Source organism: Phacochoerus africanus, chromosome 11, assembly GCF_016906955.1.
Source record: "Phacochoerus africanus isolate WHEZ1 chromosome 11, ROS_Pafr_v1, whole genome shotgun sequence".
NCBI lineage: Eukaryota > Metazoa > Chordata > Mammalia > Artiodactyla > Suidae > Phacochoerus > Phacochoerus africanus.
The window spans coordinates 57141107-57153446 of record NC_062554.1 but is presented as its reverse complement, the minus strand read 5'-3'; positions in this window follow the sequence as shown (position 1 = coordinate 57153446).

Genomic DNA, 12340 nt, shown 5'->3' with positions numbered 1-12340 from the left:
AGAATAGATTTACAAGGAGATCCTGCTGAATAGCATTGAGAACTTTGTCTAGATACTCATGTTGCAACAGAAGAAAGGGTGGGGGAAAAATGTAATTGTAATGTATACATGTAAGGATAACCTGACCCCCTTGCTGTACAGTGGGAAAATAAAAAAAAAAAAAAAAAAGGTCTTTCCTTGTGGCTAAAGGCTCAAAGCTTGGTAGAAAGGAAATAGTGGCTATACTTTCTGGAAAGGGGCTACATACAAACAGCATGACTTACCCAAATGCCTATGTAACATAAGGGTAGAGATGCACCAAAGGAAAAAATTGTTTGAAAGTAGTTCCTAGGAGTGGAGAAAGTTATATCATTTTCCTTTTCTCCCTCCAAGTAAAAATGATTAACCCAGCAATTAGTGAGCACTCACTATGTATTAAAACCACACTAAGTTCTGTAAAAGATTTATCTCATTTAATTATCACAATAGTACTAAGAGGTGAACCTCTGCACCTGCCTAACCCGGAGATTAAGCACCTCAGTAAATTTTATGCCCTGGGTGCCTCTCTGCTCCACCCTGGTCCTGGTCTCTCTAGAGACAAATGAATACTAAAAACAAAAACAAGATTCCTACATTCCCCAGTCTTCAGACTCTGCATCCAATTGATGCTCTACCTGCTAGATCCTCTTGAGTGATACCTACAAGATGGAAACAGCAGAGGCTGTTCTCCTTTGCTGTTCATGCTGGCAAGCAATATCCTGAACCCATGAGAATCAAGCTGCAGTAGTGGCAGCCAGATCCAGCACCCCAGTGCCCAGTCCTCAGCTCATGGGTGTCAAGAGGCATTTGGGACAAAGCCAACAGCTTTCTGGATTGCAGCTTTATTGTTGCGTCCTTGAGCTCAACGATTTCAACCCCTGACTCCATTTTGTAGCAATTCCAATTATCTTGAAGCACCCAATTTTCCATATTAAGTCCCATTCTGCTTAAAATATCCAGAGTGGTTTCTGATTCATGCACTCAACACTGACAGCAACGACAGATAAAGAATAACACTGGTATTTGATATATATATATATTTTTTTGCTTTGCCGTAATAGACACATCAAATCCAATCCCAGATAGAGTCAAGCCTTTTGCATCTGGAACTCACTCTGTTATCATGAGCCAAAACAGCTATAGAGGGAGGGCCAAGTGATGCTCACATCCGGGGGCAAGAGCTGGCATGAGCTCAGCTTTTCATTAAAATCCACTCTGGGGAAAGAGGCTCACAAATAATCTAAGTCAGATCACACTGAAAACTATTTGCACAGCTCTCATTACCAGTGCCAAACTACTGATCTTCAGGTTTCCCTTGTAAAAAATTAATAAACAGAAACCTCAATTAAAATAGCCTTGGGGAATTCCCATCATGGTGTGGAGGAAATGAATCCAACTAGGAACCATGAGGTTGCAGGTTCGATCCCTGGCCTCATTCAGTGGATTAAGAATCCGGCATTGCCATGAGCTGTGGTGTAGGTTGCAGATGTGGCTTGGATCTGGCGTTGCTATGGCTCTGGCGTAGGCCAGTGGCTTACAGCTCCGATTAGACCTAGCCTGGGAACCTACATATGCTGTAGGTTTGGCCCTAAAAAAAAGACAAAAAGACAAAAAAAAATAGCCTTGGGAGGCCAGAAGGGGCACTCTCGTGCCCGTGACCATAGTGGAGCCCAACAGAAAGAAGAAAGACCCTTCCCACAAGGACTCAGCCAATGGAAAAGCATGGGCTCTCTGTTTCCTCCAGCTATTTAATCCCAGCTTCCTTGTCTCCCTCTATGAAAGGGTTCTCCTTCCCTTGCCATGGGGGGATGTGCCTACAGCTTGCCTTGGTTACAGATCCCTAATTGCAATTCTCCACTGATCTTGAATAAACCCATCTTTGTTGAAAAAATATCTGGCAGTCCATTTGCTTCAGGTCAACACCTTCTCAGCCATATCTCTGTGCCTCCCAGGGCCAGCTCGCAAGTCCCCCTACTGAGCACCCTACCCTGTACTTGACTCTGGCTGTCCCCTAGAACTCTACTCTTTGGGCACACATAAATCCTTGTTCACTCCCTGCTTCTATCACACTCAAGCCTGTGCTTTCCAGCCCTGATCCTGCCAACTTGCATGTTGAGGTAGTAATGCTCCCTCTTCCTAGTTTTGATTTGGGAAGGAAAATCACCAGAACTTTGTAATAAATAACAAAGCGGTGATGTTTTTGGCAGGACTTTGGTCTTCTCTCAGCAGGATATTTTTTTGCCCTGCAAAGCAGTTTAATCATAAGCTTAATGATGTCTCCCCACTGCTTACCACGGTGCTGCCCTTGTCTCCAGAGCCAGGCACAGCGTGGACACGTGGGCACCCTGGGGCTTCTCCATGTTTGAGTTGTCAAGCTCAGCTCTTGGAAAGCTGTTAATTTCCTCTGAGGTAATTTGACTGTGATTAAGTTAAGCTGCCACCAGGTGGACATTGGAGCCTTAGTTAAACCATTTTAATCTCAGTAGCCAGACTCCCTATAGGCATAATAAAATGAAGAGATAATGTAGTTTGATTTCCACTTAATTATGTTTAAAAAAATAAACAAAAAAGAAGAAAAAAACATAGTATATCATATTACTTAAGCAGAATTAAAATAGGGTGGCATGAAAATATCTTATTCATGTATTTAACCAATATTTAGTGAATATCCACAATGTGAAAAAAAGATCACTCTGGCATCAGGGATGGGGCAGAGAACACAACAAACCAAACACCTGACTTCATAGAGTTTATGTCATGGGGGTAAAACAAGCAACAAACAAGTAAGAATAGTCCTCCTATATAACATTGTATATTATGATATATGATATAATGACACATTATGACATAATGATATGTGTACATATAGTACACCCCCATGTACACCAGCCTGTAAAGACAGATACAATCACAACAGTGATAGCCTAGATTTTACTGACGCCACCTGCCCCATCAATCTATTCATGAAAGATCTTATTACCCTCTAGAATTTCCCTTGTCCCCAAGCCTGAAGGATTTCTGGGGGTTTCTGTACATATCTTAATATGTTTATACATTAATCTGGTCAGTCAGTTCAGTCAGCTACCATATGGTTCACACCAAGTCACAATGAATGTTTATTCCAAGGATCCATCACCCACCAGGTACCATTGCCCCTGCCACACACAACTGCTTTCATCCTCTCCTATTTATTGGTCAAACAAACATTTATTAAACACCCACTCAAATTTAGCAGGAAATAAGACAGCTCCATCTCTGTCTTCACAGAGCTTATAACTGTGTGGTGAAGAAAGATAAGGAAAAGAAATGTAACTCTGAATGAGTATGGCTAAAAGAGAAATAGGTATACCATGGAAACATCTACAAGGAGAGGTTAAAGGAGGACGGATGCTCGTAGAACAGGCTTCTGAACAAAGTCATGTGCAGACTGAGACTTGGAGGATGAGTTAACTAGGTGAACAGTATGTGGAAGAGTGTTCTCTGCAGAGGGAACCTCACACTCAGATTCCAAGACATCACACATTTCAGGCAGAGACATCTCCTGCCCTGCCCTTCTATCAATGTCCTGGAACACTCAACATGAACATTCAGTCAAGAAGAAGCAATAGGAAATGGATATAACCTTCCACCTAAAACAACTGAAAATCAAGACTGAACGAAACAGTCGTCCTAAGGACATCAGACATTAGGCATCAAGGGACCATGATCACTGAGTGATGTGAAATAAACTCAGCCTGATTCTTTCCCGGTCTTCTGCCTGGAGAGAGTTCTAGGAGAAGGAACCCCAGTAGAGCCCAGCACTCTCCTTGAATTGGGAAACAGAGTTAGGAAAGAGATCAGGGGCGCTGGGGGGAATGTGAAGAAATAAGGACTACACATTATCCAAATGTTATGAGAACCACAATCCCACTGCTCCAAGAATCTCAACAAATCTTAAGCATGAGAAATGTGAAGAAAACTGCACCACGACAAATTGCTCAAAGCCAACGATAAACAGGAAATCTAACAAGAGAACATATGATCTAAGGATGACAGCAGATTATTTATTAAAAACAATACAAGCCAGAAGTACTTTAAAGCACTGAAAGAAAAAACTTTGATCCTAGATGTCTTTACCCAGTTAAAATACCTTTCAAAAATGAGTATGAAATAAAAACTCTTTCAGACATAAAAAATCTGAAAGAATTAATTACCGGAAGACTTGCTCTACAAAAAAAAAAATTAAAGATAGCAAAATTAAAAAGTATTCTGAACTGAAAATACTATATATGAAACATATATACAGTATTTAACACACATACACCATAATATGTTGACATTTGTAAGATGCAGCTAATACAGTAGTAAAAAGGAAATCTACAGCACAAAATATTCATCTCAGAAAAGTCTCGAATCAATGATTTCAGCTTCCACCCTAAGAAAAAGAACAAATAATCCCCAAGTAAACAGAAGAAAATGCTAAATAAGAGTCAGTGAAAGCAAGAACAAAGAAGCAATGAGAAAATCAATGAAATCAAAAGTTTATTCATTGAAAAGATCAGTCCGAGTCCATGTGCATTAAAGTGATCATAAGGCAAAATTATGAACAATTTTATGTAAATAAATTCAACAGCCTAGATGAAACGGAAAAAGAAAATTCCTTTAAAGACACAAACTATCAAAGCTCACTCAAGAAAAAAAAATAGCACTGGGAACTCTATCTAGTCACTTAGGATGGAGCATGATGAAGGATAATGTGAGAGAAAGAATGTTTATATGTATGTGTGACTGAGTCACTTTGCTGTACAGTAGAAAATTGACAGAACACTGTAAACCAACTATAATGGAAAAAAATAAAAATCATTTTAGGAATTCCCATCATGGTGCAGCAGAAACGAATCCGACTAGGAACCATGAGGTTGCAGGTTCAATCCCTAGCCTTGCTCAGTGGGTTAAGGATTCAGCATTGCTGTGAGTTGTGGTGTGGGTCGAAGATGTGACTCGGATCCCACGTTATTGTGGCTGTGACGGTCCTTTCTATTTTCATTCTGCACACTCACCTTTTTCCAAGGACCCAGAGCAGAAGTCTGGGGCCCGGAGGGCATGCTCTGTGCTCCTACAGATCTGCATTGCAGATGTATATTGTACTCAGAATCCCTCTCCCTTCAGACTGAGCTCTCTTTTGAATACAGGTTAAGCTTGTAGGCAGGGCTCCCTTTCCCTAAGGGTGAAACCCCTGATCATTTTGCAACCCAAGCTACATCTCATAGATTCTTTACCAGGTTGCCAAACAGTGAACGATGTATCTGAACTCTGCATAAGACTCCTACCCTGCACATTTCAAAGGAAATGCAATTAAAGCAAAAAATTTAAAAAAATAGAAATAATTACCCACTTAATTTATCAATCATTGCTTAATCTACCCCTGATTTTCCCTGTAGGCTTGAGTTGAATAATTTCTTCAGTTCAGCTGAATCTCTATACCTTAGTTTAAAAGCCCTGCTGTGGATAGATGCACAATTCTGAATTTTCAGCATTTTCATCAGTCTTCTCTCTGCAGTCTTTCTTCTTCAGAGCCTTTAATTCTCTTGACGAGTAGACAGTTTTAAAATGATTTCTTTAGGGATCCTTTCCCAAGCACCCTGAGACCCAGGTCATGGGAGGGTGGGATGGACTCCTGGTAGATGGTGAGGATGGCCCTTTGTGTGTGATGAGGAGAGAGCAGGGGACAGGCATTAGAGAGTGCTGTCTTCAAACACTTCTCTCTCCTCCCAAAAATTCCAACGGAGTAAGTAAAGATCTACTCACCCCCATGGGAAATCTCATCTTGCTTCAAGAATTCTAAGATATGCATAGCAAGGAGACAGCAGGGATTCAGGGCTCTAGCTAACCATTTGCTCAATTTCCATTTCCAGCTAAACAGGGAAGAGAATACAGACTCTTAATCATGGGCTATGATTCTTCCTTATAATCTCAAAGTCTGCCATTAGTCTGTGTATTTCAAAATTCTGATTACATTCAGATGCTGACAGTATCAATTACATACCAACAAATAAGCCTAACCTGCGCACAATGGAACGGTGCTACTCATTACTGAAACATCCTGGATCCATTCAAAAATTCAATTCCATGTTAATCTGTTTTAATCGTTCATTCTTTCTCCTAATTTTCCAGAGCTCTCTTGGGCTTTACACTCTAACATAAATTTACTATGCCATGTAATGATCTGACATATATAAAATCCTCTCTCGGTTAATCATATCACCCCTAGCAATCTGATTTCCCTGATTTCCTTGGGTGTTTCCATCTTCCCTGGGCAAACACACAGACTCACAACCCTATCCTAATTTTTCTTTTCTTTTCCTCTTCACCCTCATAACACGTCCAACAGCTAGACCAACCCACCAGCAGGGAGTCACCTTGAGTTCACCAGCACAACCACAACTTCAAATGGATAAAAGATAAACCCATCATAACACAGCACCACAACCATCCTTCCTGTGTATATGTCTCTGGTTCTGCACAGTGGTCCACCCCACACCCCCCAACCCATGCCCCAGACTTCCTATCAGATATGGGAAATTTCAACATATTGCTTAAGTTTACCTTTTAAACACCAAAAGTGCATTTCCCTGGCAGTGTTTATGGTTCGACTTCTTTTGAAAAGTTATGGCCTTGTTCTGCGATAAATTCAAGCTTATATGAATTTAAAAACAGATTTAAGCTGATCATGAATACATTTTGAAACAAACACAAATCTCAGGAGGGGAGAGAACTTTTGTATGTGAAACTTCAGAATTAACTCACTGGCAATGGTTAGGCAGAGCACGTAACAGGAAGCTGACTGTGCCTGCGTGTCCTGCACTGTGGACTGAGCAACCTCAACCTTTCCTAGGACCATAAGGACTCCTGGCTTTAGAATCTTAGCATTCAAGAAAATTCCTTAAAAAATATGAATAGTGAAAATCTAACAGAATTCTCCTATTACAATATGTTGCATTTCTATACACTAACAACAAACTATCAAAAAAAGAAGGGGGAAAAATCCCATTTGTTTGTAAATGTAAAGACCTAAATGTTAGGCCAGAAGCCATAAAACTAATCAAAGAAAACATAGGCAGAATACTTTTTGACATACACTATAGAAATTTTTTTTTTTGGCTCTGTCTCCTAAAGCAAAGAAAACAAAAGCCAAAATAAACAAGTGGGACCAAATGAATCTCAAAAACTTTTGCACAGCAAAGAAAACCATCAAAAGAAGCCAATGCTATTTACATATGAGGAGACTGAGGCACAGAGAAGGTGAGGAGCTTTCCCACAGTCACACGGATAAGAAATGGAGGAGCTGGGATTGAAACCCGGTCTTGTTTCAAGGCTCACATGCTTTTACATTTAACCTCTACACTGAACAATGTGATGACAAATTTTTAATGGTACAGGCAAGAATCAAAGGGAAAAGGAGGAAGGAAAGAAAGGAGAGAGGGAGAAAAGAAGTTTAAGGAGGAGTTGAAAGGCTTCAGAAATTAGAAAGAACTTATATCTATGAGGGACCAAGACCATCCAGGGACAAAGGAACAATGCACAAAGATGCAGAGACAAGAATAGATCAGGCATGTCCCAGAGAAAGAACAGAACCATATCAGTGACACTCTCACTTGGGATGAATTTTGACCTTGGGGATCAGGCTGAAGAATTCATGCTTCATTTTATCTCATTCTCTCTAATCCCTCCACCAGGCCCCAGATACGTTCACACCTAATTTCCCATGGAAGCCACCCAACCATGTTCATAGTTCATTGGGAATTAGAAGAATGCAAATTATCCATAAAGACTGCCATCTAAGTCAAGGCCAACAGAATCCAACAGAGAATGGATACTAACTCACAGCTCGCTCCTGTTTTAGCAGAAAAGCTGGATTATATTTCCCATGTTACTGGCACATGGATAGAGTTTAAATCTCTTTTCTCTCTTTTGAATATCCTGGAACCTAGACTTTTTGTGTCTCTTAGCCTGGAAATGCCAGCCAACAGCCCTCGTTGTCATGTTATCGCTGGGCCTGGAGGAAGTCTAACCAAAGTGGTAAGACAGTGGGATCTGGCTCACTCACTGAATACGAGGGTATAGAAAACTTAAACCAGATGAAGACTGAGTACAAGGAAATAGTAAAGTGCTTGGTATGATGACTGGCCTATCATAAGGGCTCAAAAATGATAACTGCTATCATTAGCCACAGCAGCTGGGTAACTTAGGGATTTCAACACATGAAATATATCATCACCATACTATCAACATTTTATTGAAGATTTTATTTTAAAAAAAATAGCATTCAGATCACTCTCAGTGGAAGGCATAATCACTTCTACCTTGGACACCCAATTCCTATTCCTCGAGATGCTTTCCGAAGCACATGCCTAGGATGGTACCCAAGAGAGCAGGTTCTCTGGCCCCTCGTGTTCTGGCTCGCACATTCCACCCAGCACAGATGAATGGGTGCAAAAAAATCTATGGAGTCCCGGGCCTGGAGAGTTCTTTCTTTAGCCACAGGACTCAATTCCTGATTCTTTTCTAAGAAGGGAAAGTACAGGAAAAAGCGCAAGATTTCAACTCAGGCAAATGTAGATGGAGGAGCTGCATTGAGGAGCATCAGGATGAACATGGCAGGAGAGGATCCCCTCTGAGCACTGGCACAGCATTCATTTTATCTGCAGTGCTATCAGGGATTACCAGCTACCATTACAATTCTAGAGCTTCTGTAAGAAACCAGCACAGGATCTACTGGGGAATTGAGGTGAGCTCGTCTAAGAAAGAGATTTCCTTAAGCGAACTGGACGCACCCACAAGCCTCTGATAAGATGCTTTTTGGGTTTTGCCAGGGGGGCGGGGGAGGCTGGCTGCACCTGCAGCATGTGGAAATTCCCAGGCCAGGGATCAAACCCATGCCTCAGCAGTGAGCCTAGCCACTACAGTGACAAGGCTGGATCCTTAACTCACTGCATCACAAGGGAATTCCTGATAAGGTACTTTCTTGATCCCTAAACCTGCAGAAGATTTCTTTCAAGCCCTGTGGGAGACGGGGCCCCAGAAGTCCTGGGTTATGTTGGGCTTGAATGGTCAGAGCCAAATTCCAACTCGAGCACAGATTCTGGCTCCCAGGGTCTGGCCCCAGTCTTCATCTCTTGCAGCTCAAACTTGAAAGCAGCCAGAAATCCCTGCAAGGGTCCTGCACAGGCTGTGCTCATGACCACAGTCTGCACAGGGGACTCTGGCCAGGGAGCAGGAGAATCAAGGGCACCAGAGGCTGAGGAGATATGAGGAAGAAATCTGTGCTTCCATATGGACAAGGCCCTTTCATCAGGCTTTTATAAATCAGTCAACAGAGTGAGCGGGGTGGCTGTTCTCCAGCGTGGGACTGGGTACGTGATAACTCAGGAAGTCTGTTAGACATGCAGGCCCTGGCACATTGAGAGGAAAGGTGAGGGGAGGCAGTGATCAAGGACTTTAAGACAGAAGGGATGGTGTGGACAGGACGATCAGAAGGATTGGACTGATCTGCAACAGGCCTACTCAGGTGAGCATCCCAGCGACCCCAGCAAGCCCACAGGATCTGCCGTCCCACCACGCTCACGGCTTCACTGAATGCCATGGTCATTGCCTCTCTCCTTGCAGGGATTCCTGCCTGCCGGGAGGTGAGAAGCATCCAAAGCTGAGGAAATGTCAAGGAAAAAAATATATCCTATTCATAGGCATAGTTCCCAAGACTCCAGTCTCCAGCACTGATGGTTTCTCCCAGGACCCAGGACCTGGGAGATGCCAGGACCTGGTGAGATGCCCAGGACCTGGTGAACAGGTTCAGACTGGCAGGTGCTCCAGCGCAACCCACCAGGATGCTGAGTTCTCTGCTGCCTCCACCACCTACCAGTACTAGCCCACCTGAGAACTCCATGCTCAGACAGGAATAACCAGCTGTCACATTGGGTTTTATACTGGTTATAAATTAATCTCTGTTAATTGGTTTTATTTCCAGTCGAATGTGAAGAATGAGGTAGGGGATGGTTCCCAACAGGATTTCAGAAAAGCATTTTATTTTACTCTTTCACAGCATCTTAGAAGAGTTACACTAAAATAAAATGCGGACGCCCCCTCTCCCCAGAACCCGCCTGCGTCTCAGAGTAATAAACTTTCCATTTCAGCGGGGGAATGAAGCTATTTGTCAGTTCCAATGTCAAGAATGAATGCAATTCAAATTCTCCAGCCATTTATTTCAACAATTCTCTACTCTACAGCTGAAATAACTTAACATAAGAAATAGCTGTTCACTCAATGTAAAACTTGCAAACCTGGTTCCACAAGGCATATTTCTAAAAAAATAATGAATCTGGAAGGGCCGCTGGGTAAGACACTCCATCCATCTTGGTGCAATGGTAATGCCAAGACCGCTGGAGCACTTTCGTCCACCGTCCCAGGCTCAGGAGCAACATCCCAGTGGGCCCATCTCTTCACTTCCCTCTTCATTACCATCAAGATAATTGCTGCCGTTTCCTCATAAACATTCACCATTCATCATCTTTCCTCTTTAAACCTGAAGCGTTGATGACACCCAAATGGCCCTGAATGTGAAAACTTCAATGACTGAGACATCGAGAAGAATTAGAATTAATGATAAAATTTTTCATTTCACCCCTGACAAGTCCCTATGGCAGGCGGCTACGGAAGACAAACCCAAGTGGCAGCAGGAAAATGGCTTTGTGTGGCTGGTGGGGCGAGGAGGAGGCTCCTGGGAAACCTGTTGATCGCAAGTTACGAGGCATCTGGCTGAGCACCAAACCTCAGTGTTTGGAAGGATTTTCACTGATTCACGAAGGCCCAGTTTCTTCCCCGCCCACTCGCCACCCTCAGAGGAAGAGTGAAGATGCAGAGTGCCAAGAGCCTTAAAAAATGCTGTCCACTGAAAAAGCAAATTTTTAGTTTCTCAGGTAAGACAACAGAAAATGCTTATACTATATAGCTTTGCTGTGGTACTAGATTCTAAAGCATTTAACATATATTAACTTGCCTAGCCCTCCTCACAATTCTAGGAGGTAAATGCTATCAATATCCCCATATGATAAATCTGAGGCTTGGGGACCTGGCCAAAGGTCCAGAGTTTTCACGTCATGGTGCTAAAATCAGATCTCTGGTATCTGCCCCAGAGCCTATGCCTTTAACCAGCACACTAAGTGTCCTCCCTTAAAACTGCATATTACTGGAGGTCTCCTCATGGCTCAGTGGTAATGAACCCGACTAGGATCCATGAGGACACGGGTTCAATCCCTGGCCTCACCCAGTGGGCTGGGGATCCGGCATTGCGGTGAGCTGCAGCGGTGTAGTTGGCAGACTCAGCTTGGATCCCGTGTTGCTGTGGCTGTAACATAGGCTGGCAGCTGCAACTCCAATTCAACCCCTACCCTGGGAACTTCCACATGCCTCGGGTGCGGCCCTAAAAAGCAAAAAAAAAACCCCTGCAAACCACTAATATTTCTGAGAATTGGGTGTTCCCAGCAATGATTTCAGTGAGGTCCTGTCTAAAGGTGGAAGACAATAAACTTCCAATTCCTCTTCCAGTTCACTACACCCATGCATGTTTAAAGCTGTTCTCCAAATACAGTTAACCCTTGAACAATGCGAGGGTTAAGGGTGTCAACTCTTCAAGCAGTGGAAAACCTGCGTGTAACTTAAAGCTGGCCCTTCACATAAACCTGTCCATATCCATAGTTCCCCCACATCTGTGGATTCAACCAACCTTGATGGTGCAGGACTAGTATTTACCATTGAAAAAAAAATGTGTATACATGGATGGCAAAGTTCCAACCTGTGTTGCTCAAGAGTCAACTGTACTATCAAAGGACAAAAAGACCACAAGTTCTGCTTGTGTTCTTTTTTTTTTCCCTTAGGGCAGCACCCTCAACACATGGAAGTTCCCAAGCTAGGGGTCGAATCAGAGCTGCAGCTGCTGGCCTACGCCACAGCCACAGCCATGCCAGAACCGAACTGCATGTGCAACCTACACCACAGCTCACGGCAATGCCAGATCCTTAACCCACTGAGCAGGGCCAGGCATCGAAACCGCATCTTTATGGGTATGATTGAGGTTCCTTACTGCTGAGCCACAGTGGGAACTCCTTACTTGGGTTCTTTAATTCCCAGTGGGTAAAATTAGGGGAGGAATGAGAAGGCCCAGAGGAAAGGGTTAAAGGCCAACAGAGAAGAAAGGAGCCAGAAAGGAAGGGAGGAGGGGGAAGAGGAGGAAGTCTCCGCAGGGCAGAATTCATGCAAGGAGGGATAAGGAGATGAGCTTAGGTGATAG